We start from the raw sequence: 22,062 nt of genomic DNA, 5'->3' as shown, positions 1-22,062 counted from the left end.
GTTGATGAGGTACTATGTTTCTGTGCAAGAAAAGCAGAGACTAGGACCTTCTTTATGACATACAAACAATCTTCATAGGTTGCACGATTGACATTAGTAGCGGTCACTTTTTGTCCCAGTAATTGAAGGGAAAAGCACTCTGGAGCCCGAATGACTGAGCTTACAAGAGAAAGATTCTGCATAGTTATTATTACACCTAAAGACTCATACTGTAGTCAATTTTTAATTTTTTGCCGGAGGTATGCTTCAGGTAAGTGCATAATTTAAGCATAAATTTTAGCAAAAAGTGGAACGTGCTGTCACACTGAGTCAGGAATGACCATCATGACCAATTATTATTAATCTGTCATAAATGTATCACTTTTCTCTGCATTTGGAATATTTCAAACTTATCAGCCACACTGTTTATCATCGTGTGCAGCATATAGAGCTGCTTATCCACATACTGGTTATAGCTTCCATACTGAACCCTGTCAACACTTGAATGTCCAATGGGCATCTGAGAATCGGAACTAAACCATTGAGTTATAGAAGAATTTGGCCTGTTCTGATAAACCGCCTTGTCTTTTACATCACGTGGATAGTAGGGTGAATGTGCATCAATTGCTTTAGAAAGAGATACTTTGGAAGAAAGCAAGTCACGGAAGTCATATGATACTCTGGTAAGCTCTTCAGAGAAAGTTTTGGTCCTGGCATTCAACACTTATTCCTTAAAGTTCATGACTAGGGTTGAGCGAAACGGATCGGCTAATTTCAAAAGTCGCTGACTTTTGGCAAAGTCGGGTTTCGTGAAACCTGACCCGATCCCACTGTGGAATCGGATCGGCGATCTTCGCTCCAAAGTCGGGTTTAGTTTTTTACATATATATATATATATATATATATATATATATATATATATATATATATATACATATATTTATATTTACTTCAGCGCAATATAGCTGAAAAGCCGGTAATTCAATTGCCAGCTTTTCATTTCTCCTTCACAAACCCGACATGATATGAGACATGGTTTACATACAGTAAACCATGTCACATCCCCCTTTTTTTTGCATATTCTACACTACTGATGTTAGTAGTTTGTATGTGCAAAATTTCGGCGCTGTAGCTATTAAATTTAAGGGTTAAATCGTCGAAAAAATTGGCGTGGGCTCCCGCACAATTTTCTCCGCCAGAGTGGTAAAGCCAGTGACTGAGGGCAGATATTAATAGCCTGGAGAGGGTCCACGGTTATTGCCCCCCCCCCGGCTAAAAACATCTGCCCCCAGCCACCCCAGAAAAGGCACATCTGGAAGATGCGCCTATTTTGGCACTTGGCCACTCTCTTCCCACTCCCGTGTAGCGGTGGGACATGGGGTAATGAAGGGTTAATGTCACCTTGCTATTGTAAGGTGACATTAAGCCAGATTAATAATGGAGAGGTGTCAATTATGACACCTATCCATTATTAATTCAATTGTATGAAATGGTTAAAAAAACACACACACAATATTGCAAAGTATGTTAATGAAATAAACACACAGGTTGTTGTAATATTTTATTGCACTATCAATCCACCTGAACACCCTCGACCTGTAACAAATTAAAAATAAACCAACATTATCTCATACCTTCCGTAGATCTGTAACGTCCCACGATGTAAATCCATCTGAAGGGGTTAAAATATTTTACAGGCAGGAGCTCTGCTAATGCAGCTGTGCTTGTAGCTGTAAAACCCCAGTGAATGAATGGAAACTAGGTCAATGACCTGTAGTTACCTTCATTCGCAGTGATGCGCCCTCAGAAAAGTTCCCACGCTCGAGGTCATATGAGGACATCCAGCAGAGGGCGCATCACCGCGACTGAAGGTAACTACAGGTCATTGACCTACATTACCTTCATTCCCCGGGGTTTTACAGGTACGAGCACAGCTGCATTATAGCAGAGCTCCTGCCTGTAAAATATTTTAACCCCTTCAGATGGATTTACATCGTGGGACAGATCGACGGAAGGTATGAGATATTGTTGGATTATTATTTTTACTTTGTTACAGGTCGAGGGTCTTCAGGTGGATTGAGAGTGGAATAAAATATTACAACAACCTGTGTATTTATTTCATTAAAATACTTTGCAATATTGTGAGTGTGTTTTTTAACCATTTCATACTATTGGATTAATAATGGATAGGTGTCATAATTGACGCCTCTCCATTATTAATCTGGCTTAATGTCACCTTACAAGAGCAAGGTGACATTAACCCTTCATTACCCCATATCCCACCGCTACACGGGAGTGGGAAGAGAGTGGCCAAGTGCCAGAATAGGCGCATCTTCCAGATGTGCCTTTTCTGGGGTGGCTGGCGGCAGATGTTTTTAGTCAGGGGGGGGCCAATAACCGTGGACCCTCTCTAGGCTATTAATATCTGCCCTCAGTCACTGGCTTTACCACTCTGGCGGAGAAAATTGCGCGGGAGCCCACGCCAATTTTTTCCGTGATTTAACCCTTAAATTTAATAGCTACAGCGCCCAAATTTTGCACATAAACACTACTAACATTAGTAGTGTGTAATATGCAAAAAAAATGGGAATATGACATGATTTACTGTATGTAAACCATGTCTCATATCATGTCGGGTTTAGGAAGGAGAAATGAAAAGCCGGCAATTGAATTACCGGCTTTTCTGCTATATCGCGCTGAAGTAAATATAAATATATATATGTGTCTCAATGACATATATATATATATATAAAAATGGCGCTGAACGCGTCATACGAAACCCGACTTTGGTGCGAAGATCGCCGACCGCATGGCCGATCCCACACTAGGATCGGGTCGGGTTTCATGAAATCCGACTTTGCCAAAAGTCGGTGACTTTTGAAATTGTCCGATCCGTTTCGCTCAACCCTTGTTAGGACAACACCAGCAGCAAATGTGGAGGTATCGTCGCAAGGCCAAAGCAGTCAGGGAATCACAATGTTCTTGGTAGGAAACACTGTATGTAGGCCAACATCAAGAATACCATCACCAACCCTCTCTCAATCTGCCATGTCCAACACCACCCCCACTAGTACCACCATATGTAGCTCTCCAGTCCAGCTCACCCTACAAGAGACTCTTGTTAGGAAAATAAAGTACTCATCCTGTCATCCGCGTACACAGGGTTTGAACGCCCACATTGCTAGACTAATCTCGTTAGAGATGATGCCCTACCATTTGGTTGAAAGCGAAGCTTTCAAAGCCCAGACGGCCTACGCAGTACCACGCTATGACCTACCCTACACTTCTTTGCGAGAAAAGCCATCCCAGCCCTCCACCAGCATGTCAAAGACCGCATTGTCCATGCACTGAAGCAATCAGTCAGTAGAAAGTTGCACCTCACAACAGATGCATGGACCAGTAGGCATGGCCAGGGCCATTATGTGTCCATCACAGCGCACTGGGTTAATGTGGTGGATGCAGGGTCTACAGGGGACAGCCATAATGGGACAGTTCTGCTTAGCCCACGGTCTAGGAAACAGTTGGCTGTAGGCATTTGCCACCACTCCTCCTCCTCCTCCAGAAGCGAAAGCTCGTCCACAGAGCGCAGTCGCATGACCACTCCATCCGTAGCTGCCAGTGTTGCACACGAGGTGTCCCATTATGGAATAGCTAGTGGTAAGCGTCAGCAGGCTGTGCTACAAATGAAGTGTTTGGGCGACAACAGACACACCGCAGAAGTACTGGCCGAGTACTTGCAGCAAGAAACTTGGTCATGGCTGGGCAGTGTACATCTTCAGGCAGGCAAGGTAGTCAGTGAAAATGGAAGGAATTTTATGGCTGCCATAGCCATTTCAGAACTGAAACACATTCCTTGCTTGGCTCACACCTTGATCCTGGTGGTGCAGTGCTTCATGAAAAATTATCCGGAGTTACCAGCCCTGCTCCTGAAGGTGCAAAGACTGCTCGCACATCCGCCGGTCGCCCGTACACTCCAGCCGTATGCTGAAACATCAGCGATTGCTGAATCTTCCCCAGCACCGCCTAATAATCGACATTGCAACAAGGTGGAACTCCACACTGCACATGGTTCAGAGGCTGTGCGAACAGAGGCGTGCTGTCATTTATTTGTGGGAGGATACACATACACGGGCAGGCAGTTGGATGGCAGACATGGAGTTGTCTGGTGTGCAGTGGTCAAAGCTACAAGACCTCTGTCAAGTCCTTCAGTGTTTTGAGGAATGCACATGGCTGGTAAGTGCAGACAACGCCATCATAAGCATGAGCATCCCACTAATGCGTCTATTGATGCAAAGTTTGATGCACATTAAGGAGGAGGCGTCTGCAGCCGAGGAGGAGGGAAGCCTTGATGACAGTCAGCCATTGTCTGCTCAGGGAACTCTCCTGGACGAGGTGGCGGATGAAGAGGAGGAGGAGGATGATGGGGATGAATATTTATGGGAGGAGGATGCTTCTCAGGGGGCAATAGAAGCTGGTGGCATTGCAAGGTAAGGTACAAGATTTTTGCGGGCCACAAGTGATGTTGATTTGCAAGAAAGTGCTCCTCAACCCAGCACAAGCAGTGAATTGACACCTGGAACATTGTCCCACATGGCTGAGTATGCCTTGTGTATCCTAAAAAGGGACCCCCACATTATCAAAATGATGACCGATGATGATTACTGGTTGGCTTGCCTCCTGGATCCACGATACAAAGGAAAATTACAAAATATCTTGCCACATGAGAACCTTGAGCAAATATTGGCTACCAAACAAGCAAGTCTTGTAGACCGTTTGGTTCAGGCATTCCCAGCACACAGCGGCGGTGATGGTTCTCACACGAGCTGTAGGGGGCAACATGGCAGAGGTGTTAGAGGTGCACAAATCCAAAGGGCCATTGGACAGAGGGGTTTTATGACCAGGTTGTGGAGTGATTTTGCAATGCCCGCAGACACGACAGGTACTGCTGCATCGATTCAAAGTGACAGGAGACAGCATTTGTCCAGTATGGTTATCAACTATTTTTCCTCCCTTATTGATGTTCTCCCTCACAGGTCATTCCCCTTTGATTACTGGGCATCTAAAATAGACACCTGGCCTGAATTGGCAGAATATGCATTACTGGAGCTCGCTTGCCTAGCTGTCAGTGTGCTATCAGAAAGAGTCTTCAGTCCTGCTGGTTCAATACTGACTGAAAAAAGGACACGTCTGGCTACCCGAAATGTTGATGATCTAACCTTCATTAAAATGAACCAAATATGGATTTCTAATTATTTTGACCCACCTTCCCCTGCTGACACATGCTTGCCTGAAAAATGACTCGCTTTTGGCCTCCTCTTACTGATGCTCTAATTCCTCCATTTGCAGCTGCTGAATGTCCTCCATAAGCCATTTTTATACCTCCCTAAATGGGCTGACTTCACCCACAGGGTCATGGTCACCACTTGGTGCAAGCACCCGTGCGAGTGCCGTTTACCTGGACAGGTGGGTGTGCCCACTCTTGGGTGATGGCACTGGCACAGGGTCCCTCATAGTACAATGAAGTGTCTCTTATGGTGGTGGTGCACAACCAATGTCAGACACACCGTCGTAATATGAGGGGCCCTGTGCCAGTACCGCCGCCCACGAGAGAGTGTTACCCCCAGCTGGAGCAGTGCTCTACCACTTGCAAAGCATACCTCTCCCTGCTACACCGCTGTGTAGTCTGTGCTGTTAAATCCTTCAATGGCACTGCCAATAGAAATTTGTTGAAATGATAGATGATAGTAAAAATATACAGGGGCCCTTGCCTCCATTTAGAGTGAGTCTCTCATTACAGTTGTCCTCCACTGACCAAAGCTATGCCGCCTGTGTACTCCTGTTACCAATTTTGAACTGCATTTAGCCTACTTACTTATTTGGGCCTAGTAACTGTGTCAGCCTCTCATTACAGTTGTCCTTCGCTGACCAAAGCTATGCCACCTGTGTACTCCCCTTACCAATTTTGAACTGCATTCAGCCTACTTACTTATTTGGGCCTAGTAACTGTGTCAGCCTCTCATTACAGTTGTCTTCCTCCGCTGAACAAAGCTATGCCGCCTGTGTACTCCTCTTACCAATTTTGAACTGCATTTAGCCTACTATTTTATTTTAGGCCTACTAAGTCTGTCTGAGCCACTCGTTACAATTGTCCTCCACTGAACAAAGCAATGCCACCTGTTTAGTCCTGTTACCAATTTTGAACTGCATTTAGCCTACTTTTTTTTATTTTAGGCCTACTAAGTCTGTCTGAGCCACTTATTACAGTTGTCCATATGCTGCAAACACAGCACCCCTGTTAACAGCGCTCTATGATATGTATAGAGCTGTATAAATGGTACTCATCGTTATGTGCCACACCGTCAGCCCACTGCCATAAATCGCCTCAACGCGTTTCGCCCCTCTGGCTCATCAGGAGGCCCGATAAAGATGTCATGTGTCTCGATAGTATAAGATGAGGGTGCTGTGTTTGCAGCATATGGATTCATGAATATATGGAAAATGTGTATATATCAGGCAGCTTGTCTATTTTGTGATTTATTTTCAGCAGGTATCATGCTGTTTGTGACCCACTATATTGGTACCCTTGCATAACAGATATCAGTATCAAAATCTTTGGATCTTTGCAAGATCGTCTAAGTGCATATTGGAGATCAGATACACCCATCATGAGCCCACCACATGTTCTCATTGGTTTATATTCACAGTGTTGGGGTATAGGCTTCCCTATATGTAGGTGTGTTATTTGTCTAGCTGTTAAGGGGTTCCTTTAGTTTATTCCCGATTGTGTGGGTAGAGGGACCCAGTGGATCTACTAGGGCTATCCAGGGACCCTAGGGCAAGCCATCGTTGAGCGGGGGTGCCACAACGTTCCCCCTAGGGCGCCAACCCCCGCTGATAGGCAGCCATCAGTACAGCTATTATCTAGGGATTGTCTTGTTCCCCTACACTTATTTTGCACAGTGTGTTTTTTTGTGTTTTGTTTTTTCAGGTGTAGCCACAGGTTGGTGGCATTTTAGATATTCTAATAAATTTCTTTGGGTTTTATATGATTATTCTACTTACTAGCCCAATACAGTTTGTTATATGATAGAGTTTTTTAACTCCACACTGTGCTTGCACTTTACACTGCCTCTCCTATCCTGGCCCCTCTACATACAATTTCTTCTGTTCATACAACACCTTCTCTCCATACTCTACGTGCTACCCACACTGCCCCAATAACGCTGCCCCTCCCCATACTCTGACTCTGTCCATACTATGGATCTTCTCCACATCATTCCCTGTTTTTTATTTTTTTATTTTTTCTTTGGGGAGGGCTATTAGATATGCTACCTATAAACTTATATTGTATTCAGTTGTAACAAAAGTATCTATTAGTGATCATTTTGAGCCAATCATTCTTTGTCAACCTGTATAAGAGGCTGGTAAACAAGCATCGAACAACTTCAATGTAATGATTTAACTGTCTGAAACCTGCTCGCATATATACAACCTGTATATTTCTGTTTGATGGTCAATATATTGGCATTTGGGACCCCACTTTTAACTTTTACCCAGGGCCCAACTTTGGCTAAAACCAGACCTGTTAGGCATGTTATTTTAAAGTACATCTAATATGACAACCTCGCGTTGATACAGCTTTGCACAAGAGCACACTATGATCAGTTAATTGATATTGGTAAAAAATGATTTAATTACCAATGTTAATGATTGTTGATTACAATATCAATATCTGTGTTAGCACGGCTGTAAATGAACTGTATTGCATTAAATTAAATGTCTAAACTCCATGCAGTTTCATTAGTTGTACTGTTTTTAATGATACAAGCACAGTCATTAAATGAATAGTTTTAATCTCGTAAGTAACAATGGCCTATCTCTTAATGAGAACAACTGCTTTTCTAATGAAAACAGCCAATGAACAGAGAAAAATGGAGCAGCACATCTTTGTGTTAGTTGTCAAACAGTTTCCGCTCTCGGTTTCTGTAAATTCCTGTTGCCTTATATAACTAAATTGTGCCTCCTGTTCTCGTGAGGACGTGACATGTTTCTGTGGTGAATAGAAGAAGGTAAACTGGCTTACTGTAAAAAAAAAAATCACAGGATCCTCTGGAATGTCTTGAAACAATATATAATCCTGTGCTTTTATGAGGTTCAATGGAAGATAAACTTACTATGCATGAAACTTAACTACCTGCTCTGGACCGCCCATAGACTGGTGGCCTGCATTCTAAATCCTGACATTCTAGAACATGGCTGCATAGTAGACCAGTTATAGAGGATCATGTCAGACACAGCCGAGCTTCCCATAAAGAAGGCAGAGATAGTTAATTATCAGCTCTGCCTTCCGGATCACTGTATGCACAGCACTAAACAAATGCGGAGTATACAATAATAGTGAGCACAAATAGTGCTTCATTTTCTGGACCCGGTGGTCATTTGAACATTAGGTATAGGAAGGGAGCAGAATTTGACGGGTCTAAGAAGACCTAGTCAGCTCTGCATTGACAGCCAAGAGGTTGCATTTCCACAGTATTGAAGGCTAATATACCAGTCCCAGGTACAGAAGAAATCATATTAAGAAACAGCATTGAAATGTTGAAATAACTCTCAAAGATCCTTAATAATGAAATTGGGACACAACATGTGAAATAAGTGAAAAATAAATCGATAAAAATTGATTAAATAAATAATAGGTTTTAAAAAAAGCCATTGGTAGTGCAAATGTTTCTTAACAGCCCTGCCTCCATGAAAAAAGTATCCTTTATATAAAAATAATTGTTTCAAAAAGGGAAACACATTAAAAAAGTATTTTATTGGTCCTTTGTGGGCATAAAAAAATGTGAAAATCAATGTGAAAAACAGTCACGTACTTTCTTTTTTCCCACTGATATCACCTAATATCTGAAAAAAAAAAAAAAGAGATTATAAAAATAACATAAAATTTAAGCCTCATGTATCATGAAAAAAAGAAGCAAATATTATTTTAATTTCCATGTGAGAAAAAAATATATAGCTCTTTAGACAGCATGACCCCCCAAAAAAAGTGCCTGTCTGGAACGTGGGTAAATAGCCCAGTTCATGTACTGGTAAAAGGGCTGTCTGGTGGAGATGAGCAAATCAGTTTTATGTGAATTGACTTTGAGCCAATTTTCGAAAAATTTGCAGTTTCCTCTGGACTTAAAGAATTCAAGATTCAATTTGACTAAATCGTAATTTTATACATTACCAAGATTGCATTAACCAGGGAAGGCTCAAATGACTTTAGGCACGGCTATGTGGGCTCCCCAAAATGTGTTGTAAATATCACATCAGAGCCTGTATTAAAGCTAAGGCAATTAAAAAGCAGCCATTTGGGAGTGTTACATTCTAGAGAGATTACCTCAAACCACACAGCTCAGCACTAAAGACAGGGAGAGAAAAGTCTAAGGCCCCCGTCACACGTCCTGAAAATTCCGATACTGCAAAAAACAGTACCAGTCAGGTCCGTGGTTCATGTGCGTATGCCATCCATGTGACAGTATGACACTATCCATGTGGCATACATATGTCCATATATACGTGTGTACCATCCATTTGCAATCTGTGTGCACCAGCAATATGAGAAGTATCGGAATAGAATGAAGAATACAAATGTCAGATGTTTAGGTGTTAGATGTGCAAAGATAGAGAAATATCATAGATAAATAGATGGGGTCCCCCTTATTTTTATTAACCATCTGGGGGAAAGCAGACAGCTGTGGGCTGGTGTTATTATTATGAGAAGGGGCCAATATTGATAAATTTTCCCAGCCTATTAACCCCTTCACGACCTTGGGCGTACTCAGCACGTCATGGTCAGCTGGTACTTACTGACCTTGGACGTACTGAATAGGTCCAGGCGATTTTGCATGCACAGGAACTATGTACATGCGATCGCCAGCTGGTGTCAGCTAATTCTGACAGCTGACATCAGGCACTCAGTGGCGGAGTAATGCCTCCCCCGCTTCAGGCACTTTGATCAATAGCAACTGCAGCATTTAGAAGGCAGACAGAGGTTGGCGGCTTCCACTGCCCTCCAACTGGCACCTCTGCGACATCATTGTGGGGGCTCGATCATTGCCATGGTGACCCAATGTCATCACCATGGGTCACCAGGCTACAGCCAGCCCCTCAGACCATGTGCAAAGCACAGTCTAAGGGGCTTGTGACTGACATATAAAAGTCATTGCAATTCTCATGCATTACAATGCATTATACTGTAACAACAGTGCTGAAAGTGAAAGTCCCATAGTGGGACAAAGTAAATTAGTAAAAACAAGTTTAAAAAAATTGTAAATATATTTGAAAAAAAAATCAGAAAATAATTGATATGCATAAATAAATATATATATATAGAGAGAGAGAGAGAAATTGGAACAGGATCAAGTGTTACCTTAGATGATATTCAAAGCTTTCCCAACCAATAGTCCAATGGTTTACAATAATGAAATAAATATTAATATGCTTGAGAAAGGATATTACATCCGAAACGTCACCACGCCATTGGGCAATAAAGTCCACTTTTTTTTCATTTTTTTGTCCTGTTTTCCTATATATATATATATACATATACAGTATTTATATATATATATATATATATATATATATATATATATATATATATATATCAGATCCAGGTTCTCTTGCCTTGTCCACAGAGGCACTAATCAAAGCGGCACAAGAGCGAGCACTAAGTACCAGATCCATAGAAGCAGGGATCTGCCACACAAGACAGGACCCAAAGTGCAAATGCAAAGAAACCTCAGAAATTGTCCAGTGTATACCGAACGCCACAACCAAGTAGCGGGAATTGTATACAGGAGCATCTAGACAGCATATGGGCTAAGTACCCCTAAGTCCAGGTAGGAGACCCCAGAAAAAGTGGTGGATAATGAAAGGGCTAAAATTCTGTTAGACTTCTAGATTCAGACGGATAAGCAGGTGTTGGCTAACCAAGCAGACATTGTGATAGTAGACAATGATTAGAAGCAATGATAATAGATGTGGCAGTGACAAGTGACAGCAACATCAGAAAGAAGGAATATGAGAAGCTGGAGAAATACCAGGGCCTCAAAGGAGAACTGAAGAAGATGTGGAAGGTGAAGGCAGCAGTGATTCCAGTGGTGATAGGAGCACTTGAAGCAGTGACCCCTAAGTTGGATGAATGGCTACAACAGATCCCAGTAGAAACATCTGAGCTCTCTGTCCAGAAAAGTGCAATGCTGTAAACAACTAAGATCCTGTGCAGAACCATCAAACTCCCAGGCCTCTGGTAGAAGATCCGAGAATGAAAAAGGACAACAAAGAACACCCCTATTGTTGGAGAGAAGAAAGTATGTATATATACAGTATATATATATACATATATATACAGTAGGGGAAATAAGTATTTTATCCCTTGCTGTTTTTGTAAGTCTGCCCCCTGACAAAGACATGGACAGTCTATAATTTTAAGGGTAGGTTAATTTTAACATTGAGCGATAGAATATCAAAAATAAAATCCAGAAAATCACATTGTATAAATTATATAAATGTATTTGCATTTTGCAGTGAGAAATAAGTATTTGATCCCTTTGGCAAACAAGACTTAATACTTGGTGGCAAAACCCTTGTTGGCAAGCACAGCAGTCAGACGTTGTTTGCAGTTGATGATGAGATTTCCCCCACTGATGCCCCCAGAAGAAGGCTGACACACGCGTAGGGGGCATGGCACTGCACGTCTGAGGTAATTACATTCCATTCTTGCGTTCTTTTGCCTTTTGATTCTTCAGTCTATGTTGTTCACCAATGGCCTCACTTCCTCACTTATTGAATAACACTGTGTTCCGAATTGTTATGCAAATTGGATTTAACCCCTTAATCCCATATGACGTACAATCCCGTCAAGGTGACCTGGGACTTAATTCCCAGTGACGGGATAGTACGTCATATGCGATCGGCCACGCTCACGGAGGGAGCGCGGCCGATAGCGGCCGGGTGTCAGCTATCGCAGCTGACATCTGGCACTATGTGCCAGGAGCGGTCACGGACCGCTCCCGGCACATTAACCCCCGGCACACTGCTATCAAACATGATTGCAGTGTTCCGGCGGTACAGGGAAGCATCGCGCAGGGAGGGGGCCCCCTGCGTGCTTCCATGAAACGATTGGTACAAGGCAATGTGCTCACCTTGTACCGAGCGTCTCCTCCCTGCAGGCCAAAAATGGCCATGGGGCTACTTCTGGGTCCTGCAGGGAGGTGGCTTACCAAGTGCATGCTCAGAGCAGGCTCTGGTAAGCCAGAAGCAGTGCACACCAGATCGCTGATCTGACACAGTGCTCTACAAAGTGTCAGATCAGCGATCTGTCACTATACAGTGATGTCCCCTCTGGGACAAAGTAAAAAAGTAAAAAAAAAAATTTGAAATGTGTAAAACAAAAAAAAATCCTAAATAAAGAGAAAAAAAATTGGTCCCATAAATACATTTCTTTATCTAAATAAAAAAAAATATATAAAAGTTCACATATTTAGTATCGCCGCGTCCGTAACGACCCGACCTACAAAACTGGCCCACTAGTTAACCCCTTCAGTGAACACCGTAAAAAAAGAAAAAACGAGGCAAAAACCAACGATTTATTATCATACCGCCGAACAAAAAGTGGAATAACACGCGATCAAAAAGACAGATATAGGGGGCGTGGCCTGACTTCCGATGGTGCAGGTCACATAGCGCGGGAGCTCCATTCCCAGGACTTGTAAAGCGGCACACAGCAGCGCACGAACGGCGCCTTCTCCTCTAAATCTCCCCACACCGGCTCCTTACCGTTCGGTGAGTGTATGGGGAAATCTAAAGCTGGTGCAGGGGACTCCTCCAGGCGCATTGTGGACTTCTTTGCGGCCACCTCTCAGCAGCCCCAGAGATCCAAGATGGCGCTGCTATCTCCAAGATCTTCCAGAGCTGCACGCCGAGGCTCTCAGTCCTCTGCCTCAAGCACAGCAGCGGCTGATCTCTCAGATGCCCCAGTTACAGCAGCGCTGCTCAGGGACATGCTTGGAGAACTCCGTACCTCCCTGCAGGAGGACATGTGTTCCATGATGGCGGAGCTCAGGGGGGAGGTGCAGGAGTCTGGGAGGCCGCACGGACCATCTTGAAAATAAAATGTCCGAACTGGTAGCTTCTCACAATGATTTATGGGAGGCTCATGATAACCTGCAGCTGCTTGTTACCAAAACCCATTCTAAATCCCTGGATTTGGAGGACAGATCCAGGAGAAATAATATTAAACTCAAAAGCATCGCTGAAACAGTTGGGGCTGATGATCTCAGAGCCTTTCTACAAGACTTTCTCATATCTGTCCTCCCACTTTATTCCAAAGATGACATCGTGATCGACCGTATTCATCGGATCCCTAAGCCCTCAGGCCTTGACCCTGCGGTCCCCAGAGATGTACTAGCTCGCATCCATTTTTTTGTTATGAAGGAGGAATTTCTGCAAGCACTGAGATCGAAGCCGTCGCTACCTGAACGATTTGCTGCCGTTACCGTTTTTCCTGACCTGTCTCCAGGAACTCTAGCCCTCCGCAGGGCATTTGCACCATACACCTCAATCCTGAGGGAAAAGGGTATATTATACCGCTGGGGTTTTCCTACCAAGCTCTGCATTCGCAAAGACGGTTCGATTACCACATGCCTATCCCCGTCGCAAGCAGCCAAGAACATGTCACAATGGGGCTTTGACCCTCCTGCGCCCCCTCCTGCCTCTGCTTCCCCCAAGCCTGGAGGATCTAACCCCCGGAGGCGTCGTATTACCCCAGACTGGAAGGTCGCCTGAAGTGTCACTCTTTTCCATCTCCTGGCTGGAAGAATTTATATTTTTCCTTTGTCCCGCATAGTTCTACTTTTCTTTTTTCTCTCTTCTTTTTTTTGCTGATCTTTTGCTGAGGCTGGTTCCTGGCAGGACTCCCCTCAGCCTATTGCCCCATAGGTGAACTGTTTTCTATTTTCACCTTGGACTCAGGATTTCCCTGGATGTCCCTTTGTTTAAAGGGACACTGTCACCTGAATTTGGAGGGAACAATCTTCAGCCATGGAGGCGGGGTTTTTTGGGTGTTTGATTCACCCTTTCCTTACCTGCTGGCTGCATGCTGGCTGCAATATTGGATTGAAGTTCATTCTCTGTCCTCCATAGTACATGCCTGCACACGTCAATCTTGCCTTGCACAGGCGTGTACTATGGAGGACAGAGAATGAACTTCAATCCAATATTGCAGCCAGCATGCAGCCAGCAGGTAAGGAAAGGGTGAATCAAACACCCAAAAACCCCGCCTCCATGGCTGAAGATTGTTCCCTCCAAATTCAGGTGACAGTGTCCCTTTAAATGTTTGGATTTTGTATGTTTGTTTGCCCCCCCCCCCTTCCCTCCCTCTCCCCCCTCCTCATTTCAGATTGATATTGCTGGGTATTCCACGACATGACTGTGTTTTTTTTGTGGGTAATGAGTTTGCATATCTTCTTCCGCAATTTGTATAACATTTTACAATGAGTGTTTCTTTATATTCTATTAATGTTAACGGTCTTAACTCCCCTGGTAAGAGGTCGATTGTCTGGCATCAGCTCGCTAAATCCAAGTACGATATTATATGCTTACAGGAGACGCATTTGCTAGAACCGGATAATGTAAGAATGTATTCGAATTTATACCCCTACCAGTTTTTTGCGAATGGGAAATCTAAAAAAGCTGGGGTGGCAGTTTTTTTTTAGCAAGGCTAACTCTTTCCAGCTAATTAGTTCTTTAGCCGACCCTGAGGGCAGATACATTATAATTTTATGTTTAATCAATAATACCCCTTACACCATTGCTTCTGTGTATGGCCCAAACTTTGGTCAGGTTAAATTTCTAAATAATTTATTTCAAACCTTAGGTAACTATCAGCATGGTTATAAATTAGTGGCCGGAGACTTTAATATTCCAGTATCCAAGAATCTAGACTGTTCGTCGTCTGCCGTGGCTAGGGGTGATGCGGCTCAGCTGATCAACTCCTGCAGTTTACATGATATCTGGAGATATCTCCACTGTAATGAGAGAGACTACATATTTTGGTCCCCTCGTCACGGCTCTTACAGTAGAATTGATTATATCTTAGTAGATGACGTCGCCCTCCCCCACTGCATATCTGCGAATAAAGGTAACATCACTTGGTCTGATCATGCACCTGTGTCAGTTTCCCTAAAAGACCCTCTTGCAATCAAACCTCCTTCACACTGGCGCCTTATTGACCACCTTCTATCTGAGCAAGCGAACTCTACACTAATTGAAAATTCTTTGCAGGAATTCTTTGCCTTTAATGACTCGGCGGATGTGCGTGAGGACTCCCTCTGGTTCGTTCACAAGGCAGTGGCTCGTGGCCTTTTTATTAAGATGGCTGCGACAGCTAAACGCAAGTATAACTTAAATCTTCAATCTGCCTTGGCTGAAGTGGCCCGGCTGGAGTCTCGCCACAAGGCCTGCCCCTCCCCTCAATTATTTTCCAATCTTTCTGCTGCACGCCTGCACCTTCGCCAACTCCTCCTCCACAGAGCAGAAAATTCGCTCAGGAAATTGAAAGCCAAATTCTACTCCATGGGTGACAGAGCAGGCGCCTTACTAGCCAAACGCGTTAAAGAAAAAGAAGCCCACACCAAAATTGCTTATCTTCTTAAGTCGGATAGTTCTCGGATTTACAATCCAATCCATATCGCTGAAGAATTTGCCTCATACTATTCTTCATTATATAACCTAGATTCTGACGCAAATACTCCTCAACCTTCTCAGGACTGTTTTTCCTTTTCATACTACTCTCAATTTCTCACTATCCTCTCTCCTTTCCTCATACGTTTAGTCAACTACTGGCGCTCTATGGGTACAATTGAGAAAGAGGGTTTGGAGGCTTGTATTTCGACTCTTCCCAAACCTGGGAAACCTATGACCTCTCCTGGCAATTTTCGTCCCATCGCCCTTCGAAATTGTGCTGTAAAGATATATGCTACGGTCTGGGCCAATAGGTTATTGTCGGTGCTCCCATCCTTGGTTCACTCGGATCAGGTTGGGTTTGTCCCGGGTAGGCAGACTAGAGATGGTACGAGACGCTTGATCGACCTGCTGGATGTGGTGGAGAGGGGAAGCCTCCCCAGTGTGTTCCTGTCTCTCGACGCGAAAAAGGCGTTTCACAGGGTGCACTGGGGTTATATTGCATCCACTTTGCACAAATTTGGTCTTACTGGCCAGATTTTCTCAGCTATTATGGCTTTGTTTTCCAATCCATGTGCTTCTGTTCACTCAGCCGGCTTCAAATCCCGTATATTCTCTATTTCGAATGGGACCCAGCAGGGTTGCCCCCTCTCCCCCATCACCTTTGCTTTAGTCATGGAGCCCCTGGTGGCTGCGGTGAGGCAATGCCCTGATATTAAGGGGGTAATTGTGGTAAGTCACGAACACAAAATTGGCCTCTACGCCGACGATGTATTGTTGTCTTGCTCGGCTCTCCTACAGTCACTATCTGCGGTGTCTTCCATTCTCACCCAATCTGCTGAAGCCTCCTATTATAAGCTAATTGTGTCCAAGTCCACAATTTTTCCCCTATTTATCTCATCCTCCCTCCAACTACAAATTCAAGCTAATTACCCTTTCATTTGGTCTCCGCTTGGATTCACATATCTAGGCATTCAAATTACCCATATAAGAAACATTGTTCGCCTTAATTATGACTCAACCCTCCGCGAAATTAAAAAAGAAATTGACCAACTTGCCTGCTCTCGTCATCTATCCTGGATGGCTAGGATACAAACGTCCAAAATGTTAATTCTCCCTAAACTTATATATCTTTTTAGAGGCCTCCTGTTGTGAATTCCGTGGCAGAGCTCCCTCCTGTGGTCACAAGTGGTACTTCGGCTGATTCTGTCTATGAGCTTCCGTTGGTGGATGTGAGTGGTACTGCGGCTTCTGAGTTTCCTTCCTCAGGTGATGTGGTGAAGTCGTTAGGTGCTGCTCTATTTAACTCCACCTAGTGCTTTGCTCCTGGCCTCCAGTCAATGTTCTAGTGTTGGTCTTGCTTCCTCCTGGATCGTTCCTGTGGCCTGTCTGCTCTGCATAAGCTAAGTTTTGCTTGTGTTATTTTTGTTTGCTATTTTTTCTGTCCAGCTTGCTTTATTGGTTTTTCTTGCTTGCTGGAAGCTCTGGGACGCAGAAGGAGCACCTCCGTACCGTTAGTCGGTGCGGAGGGTCTTTTTGCCCCCTCTGCGTGGTTGTTTGTAGGGTTTTGTGTTGACCGCAAAGCAATCTTTCCTATCCTCGGTCTGTTCAGTTAGTCGGGCCTCACTTTGCTAAATCTATTTCATCTCTGCGTTTGTATTTTCATCTCTACTCACAGTCATTATATGTGGGGGGCTGCCTTTTCCTTTGGGGTATCTCTCTGAGGCAAGGTAGGCTTATTTTTCTATCTTCAGGGCTAGCTAGTTTCTCAGGCTGTGCTCGAGGCGCATAGGTCTGGTCAGGAGCGCTCCACGGCTACCTCTAGTGTGGTTGGATAGGATTAGGGATTGCGGTCAGCAGAGTTCCCACGTCTCAGAGCTCGTCCTATGTTTTTTGGTAATTGTCAGGTCACTTTGTGTGCTCTGAGCTTCAATGTCCATTGTGGTCCTGAATTACCTGTTCATAACAGTACTGGAGGCCCAAAGTACTAATGCTTCTCAATAGAGGGAAAAAAGAAGTTCTGAGACCATTTTTTTTCTTTGCACTGTGTTTTGCCTTTTTTTTCCCCCTAGACATTTGGGTGGTTCAGGACACAGGTGTAGTGATGGACATTAAAGGTCTGTCTTCATGTGTGGATCATCTCACTGCAAGAGTACAAAATATTCAAGACTTTGTGGTTCAGAATTCTATGTTAGAACCAAGAATTCCTATTCCTGATTTGTTTTCTGGAGATAGAGCTAAATTTCTGAGTTTTAAAAATAATTGTAACCTGTTTCTGGCTTTGAAACCTCGATCCTCTGGTGACCCAGTTCAACAAGTTAGGATTATTATTTCTTTATTACGTGGCGACCCTCAAGACTGGGCATTTTCCCTTGCGCCAGGAGATCCTGCATTATGAAATATTGATGTGTTTTCCTGGCGCTCGGATTGCTGTACGATGAACCTAATTCGATGGATCAGGCAGAGAAAAATTTGCTGGCTCTGTGTCAGGGTCAGGATGAGATAGAAATTTATTGTCAGAAGTTTAGAAAGTGGTCCGTGCTCACTCAATGGAATGAAGTTGCCCTGGCAGCTATTTTCAGAAAGGGTCTCTCTGAAGCCCTTAAGGATGTCATGGTGGGATTTCCTATGCCTGCTGGTCTGAATGAGTCTATGTCTTTGGCCATTCAGATCGGTCGACGCTTTCGTGAGCGTAAATCTGTGCACCATTTGGCGGTTTTATCCGAGCATAAACCTGAGCCTATGCAGTGCGATAGGACTTTGACCAGAGTTGAACGGCAAGAACACAGACGTCAGAATGGGCTGTGTTTCTACTGTGGTGATTCCACTCATGCTATCTCCGATTGTCCTAAGCGCACCAAGCGGTTCGCTAGGTCTGCCACCATTGGTACGGTACAGTCAAAATTTCTTTTGTCCGTTACTTTGATCTGCTCTTTGTCATCTTATTCTGTCATGGCATTTGTGGATTCAGGCGCTGCCCTGAATTTGATGGACTTGGAGTATGCTAGGCGTTGTGGGTTTTTCTTGGAGCCCTTGCAGTGTCCTATTCCATTGAGAGGAATTGATGCTACGCCTTTGGCCAAGAATAAGCCTCAGTACTGGACCCAGCTGACCATGTGCATGGCTCCTGCACATCAGGAGGATATTCGCTTTCTGGTGTTGCATAATCTGCATGATGTGGTCGTGTTGGGGTTGCCATGGCTACAAGTCCATAACCCAGTATTAGATTGGAAATCAATGTCTGTGTCCAGCTGGGGTTGTCAGGGGGTACATGGTGATGTCCCATTTCTGTCTATTTCGTCATCCACCCCTTCTGAGGTCCCAGAGTTCTTGTCTGCTTACCGGGATGTATTTGATGAGCCCAAGTCCAATGCCCTACCTCCGCATAGGGATTGTGATTGTGCTATCGATTTGATTCCTGGTAGTAAGTTTCCTAAAGGTCGAATGTTTAATTTATCTGTGCCTGAGCACGCCGCTATGCGGAGTTACGTGAAGGAGTCCTTGGAGAAGGGTCATATTCGCCCGTCATCGTCGCCATTGGGAGCGGGGTTCTTTTTTGTGGCCAAGAAGGATGGTTCGCTGAGACCTTGTATAGATTACCGCCTTCTAAATAAAATCACGGTCAAATTTCAGTACCCATTGCCGCTGCTATCTGATTTGTTTGCTCGGATCAAGGGGGCTAGTTGGTTCACCAAGATAGATCTTCGTGGTGCGTATAATCTTGTGCGTATTAAGCGGGGCGATGAATGGAAAACTGCATTTAATACGCCCGAGGGCCATTTTGAGTACCTAGTTATGCCATTTGGACTTGCCAATGCTCCATCGGTGTTTCAGTCCTTTATGCATGACATCTTCCGAGAGTACCTGGATAAATTCCTGATTGTATACTTGGATGATATTTTGGTCTTCTCGGATGATTGGGAGTCTCATGTGAAGCAGGTCAGAATGGTGTTCCAGGTCCTGCGTGCTAATTCTTTGTTTGTGAAGGGATCAAAGTGTCTCTTTGGTGTTCAGAAGGTTTCATTTTTGGGGTTCATTTTTTCCCCTTCTACTATCGAGATGGACCCTGTTAAGGTCCAGGCCATCTATGATTGGACTCAGCCGACATCTCTGAAGAGTCTGCAAAAGTTCCTGGGCTTTGCTAATTTTTATCGTCGCTTCATCTGTAATTTTTCTAGTATTGCTAAACCATTGACCGATTTGACCAAGAAGGGTGCTGATGTGGTCAATTGGTCTTCTGCTGCTGTGGAAGCTTTTCAGGAGTTGAAGCGTCGTTTTTCTTCTGCCCCTGTGTTGTGCCAACCAGATGTTTCGCTTCCGTTCCAGGTCGAGGTTGATGCTTCTGAAATTGGAGCGGGGGCTGTTTTGTCGCAAAGAGGGTCTGATTGCTCGGTGATGAAGCCATGCGCCTTCTTTTCCAGGAAGTTTTCGCCTGCTGAGCGAAATTATGATGTTGGCAATCGAGAGTTGCTGGCCATGAAGTGGGCATTCGAGGAGTGGCGTCATTGGCTTGAAGGAGCTAAGCATCGTGTGGTGGTCTTGACTGATCACAAGAACTTGACTTATCTCGAGTCTGCCAAACGGTTGAATCCTAGACAGGCTCGTTGGTCGCTGTTTTTCTCCCGTTTTGACTTTGTGGTTTCGTACCTTCCGGGCTCTAAAAATGTGAAGGCGGATGCTCTGTCTAGGAGTTTTGTGCCCAACTCTCCGGGTTTGTCTGAGCCAGCGGGTATTCTCAAAGAGGGAGTAATTTTGTCTGCCATCTCCCCTGATTTGCGGCGGGTGCTGCAAAAATTTCAGGCTAATAAACCTGATCGTTGCCCAGCGGAGAAACTGTTTGTCCCTGATAGGTGGACGAATAAAGTTATCTCTGAGGTTCATTGTTCGGTGTTGGCTGGTCATCCTGGAATCTTTGGTACCAGAGATTTAGTGGCTAGATCCTTTTGGTGGCCGTCTCTGTTGCGAGATGTGCGTTCTTTTGTGCAGTCCTGTGGGATTTGTGCTCGGGCTAAGCCCTGCTGTTCTCGTGCCAGTGGGTTGCTTTTGCCCTTGCCGGTCCCGAAGAAGCCTTGGACACATATCTCTATGGATTTTATTTCGGATCTCCCCGTCTCTCAAAAAATGTCGGTCATTTGGGTGGTTTGTGATCGCTTCTCTAAGATGATCCATTTGGTACCCTTGTCTAAATTACCTTCCTCCTCTGATTTGGTGCCATTGTTCTTCCAGCATGTGGTTCGTTTACATGGCATTCCAGAGAACATCGTTTCTGACAGAGGTTCCCAGTTTGTTTCGAGGTTTTGGCAAGCCTTTTGTGCTAGGATGGGCATTGATTTGTCTTTTTCCTCGGCTTTCCATCCTCAGACAAATGGCCAGACCGAACGAACCAATCAGACCTTGGAAACATATCTGAGATGCTTTGTTTCTGCTGATCAGGATGATTGGGTGTCCTTCTTGCCTTTGGCTGAGTTCGCCCTTAATAATCGGGCCAGCTCGGCTACCTTGGTTTCGCCGTTTTTCTGCAATTCTGGGTTCCATCCTCATTTCTCTTCAGGGCAGGTTGAGTCTTCGGACTGTCCTGGTGTGGATACTGTGGTGGACAGGTTACAGCAGATTTGGACTCATGTAGTGGACAATTTGACCTTGTCCCAGGAGAAGGCTCAACGTTTCGCTAATCGCAGACGCTGTGTGGGTCCCCGACTTCGTGTTGGGGATTTGGTTTGGTTGTCATCTCGTCATATTCCTATGAAGGTTTCCTCTCCTAAGTTTAAGCCTCGTTTCATTGGTCCGTATAGGATTTCTGAGGTTCTTAATCCTGTATCTTTTCGTTTGACCCTTTCAGATTCTTTTTCCATCCATAACGTATTCCATAGGTCATTGTTGCGGAGATACGTGGCACCTATGGTTCCATCTGTTGATCCTCCTGCCCCGGTTTTGGTGGAGGGGGAGTTGGAGTATATTGTGGAGAAGATTTTGGATTCTCGTGTTTCGAGACGGAAACTCCAGTATCTGGTTAAGTGGAAGGGTTATGGTCAGGAAGATAATTCCTGGGTCTTTGCCTCTGATGTCCATGCTGCCGATCTTGTTCGTGCCTTTCATATGGCTCATCCTGGTCGGCCTGGGGGCTCTGGTGAGGGTTCGGTGACCCCTCCTCAAGGGGGGGGGGTACTGTTGTGAATTCCGTGGCAGAGCTCCCTCCTGTGGTCACAAGTGGTACTTCGGCTGATTCTGTCTATGAGCTTCCGTTGGTGGATGTGAGTGGTACTGCGGCTTCTGAGTTTCCTTCCTCAGGTGATGTGGTGAAATCGTTAGGTGCTGCTCTATTTAACTCCACCTAGTGCTTTGCTCCTGGCCTCCAGT

This window comes from Ranitomeya imitator, chromosome 1, assembly GCF_032444005.1.
Source record: "Ranitomeya imitator isolate aRanImi1 chromosome 1, aRanImi1.pri, whole genome shotgun sequence".
In the NCBI taxonomy this organism is placed as follows: domain Eukaryota; kingdom Metazoa; phylum Chordata; class Amphibia; order Anura; family Dendrobatidae; genus Ranitomeya; species Ranitomeya imitator.
The sequence above is the reverse complement of the archived record's forward strand: the minus strand, read 5'-3'. Positions refer to the sequence as shown.